Source organism: Dipodomys ordii, unplaced genomic scaffold, assembly GCF_000151885.1.
Source record: "Dipodomys ordii isolate 6190 unplaced genomic scaffold, Dord_2.0 Scaffold35, whole genome shotgun sequence".
Taxonomy (NCBI): domain Eukaryota; kingdom Metazoa; phylum Chordata; class Mammalia; order Rodentia; family Heteromyidae; genus Dipodomys; species Dipodomys ordii.
The window spans coordinates 9,031,682-9,033,596 of NW_012267251.1; positions in this window are offsets into that span (position 1 = coordinate 9,031,682).

Here is a 1,915-nt window from a genome sequence, read left to right on the forward strand (position 1 = left end):
GGGTGGGAGGAGGGCACAGAATCCAAGGGAAAAAGTGCAGCAGTGGAGCACACCGGACATTGATGAAAGCGAACTACGCAACTCGTGGGTGGAGATGGGAGGGAGGGACTGGAAGGGAATGAGGGAACAGATGACAGGGTACAAAAGGAAATGTACTCATTACCTGACACACGTAAATGTAACCCCTCTGTATACGACCTCTATAATAACAATAAAAAAACTTTCCCACTGCTGTGTCTTTCTGTTTACCACACACTGAACAGCTTGACGTAGAGCCTGCCCACGGTTGAATGGAGACTGATCATGGGTGAACACACATATTTAACATGGTAGCACCCTGATCAATATGCAAAGGTTCCTTTGGAAGCACGAGTGGGCTTTCTGCTAAGGTCAGGCTGAAATGTGGGTTGTTTGAGGCAGCGCTGGTGGGCCTGCATCAGGCCCACGATGAGGACCCGGTCAGACCCTGCCACGAAGCTGGACCTCCCCACCCTCCCCGGGCAGGTGGACGTGGGGGGTTGAAGTCGAGTCTCTCGCCTTCAGTGCTGGCTTCAGCAGGACAGATGAGGCCACACAGCCCTTCTGCTCAGACCGAGGGGAACAGGTGGAGGCTCCAGGGTCACAGTGTGAATACTGGCGATTCATGAGTGCTGCGGACGGGCCCAGTGCCCAGCACAGGGGCAGTGACAGCTGGGCGGCATGTGGGCGGCGGAGGGAGCAGGAAAAGGGGGGGCAGGCCAGCCAAGAGGGCACAGAGGCCCTGGAGGGCAGAGGACGATGAAGGAAAGAGGGGTGATTCCTCCTTCTTGCAGCTGCGGGCAGAAGAAGACAGATGTCCCAGACTGCCCAGGAAGACTTAGGAGGCTGCCGGGTAAGCGGGCATACGGAGAGAGATGCCCAGCACAGGCGCCCCTCCCTCCAGGGCAGCTGTCTCCTACCTACCTAAACCCCAGGCATTTGGGCCACTCCAGCAGCTGTGCCGCAGGCCTTTGGCTGGGTCAGGCCAGGGACAGTGGAGGGAGCAGCTGCCACTCCCCCTCCTTGTAGGAGCCCAAGCAGGTGCCCAGGTTGGGGAGATCCAAAGCACATGGCAGGAGTGTGCCACGCTTTCCCGTCCAGAATGCCTGTCCACCGTCCCCAGTGCCCTTCAGTTAGGACGTGTTAGGGTGGGGGACGCCGCAGAATTATGAAGATGGTAGTAATGACAATTATTTGATATTATTGTTTCTATTAGTATTCGTTTTCATTGACGGTGCCCGTATTGGGGCTTAAACTCGGGGCCTGGGCTTTGTCTCTTAGCCTTTTCACTTAAGGCTGGTGCTCTCCCACTTGAGCCACAGCTCCACCTCTGACTTTTGGTGGTTAATTGGAAGTCAAAGTCTCGTGGACTTGCCTGCCCAGGCTGGCCTCACACCACAGTCCTCGGATCTGTTTCCCGAGTAGCTAGGATCACAGGTGTGAGCCACCGGAGCCTGGCCAGTAATGACTGCTGCTAATGCGGAGGAATCCTGGACGCTGTAATGTTGTATCAGCACTGGGCGTTCCCGGCGGCCCTAATTAGGAAAATATTATTTGCATTTTCGAAACAGGACCGGAGCTTCTTGGTCGCTGAAGGTCTCAATGTCACACCGTAGGAAGGGATGGAGGGATGCCGAATTTGCTTGTCGCTGGGGCCCTTGAGGAGGCCGGGGTGGGCTGAGGGCTGGGGTCCGAGAAGTAGGTAGGTAGGTGGGGGGGGGGGCGCCAGGCTCCTCAGAGCAGCCCGGGGAGGCCGAGGCCGGGAGAACCCCGGGCGACTGGGAGGCCGCCGGGAGGCCCTCGTGGTGCCCGGTGAGCCGCACACTCCCGGGTGCCGGCCTTGGCCTTGGGCCTCTCGGGGCGCCGGATCGCTGTGCCCCGACCCCGCACCTGGCCA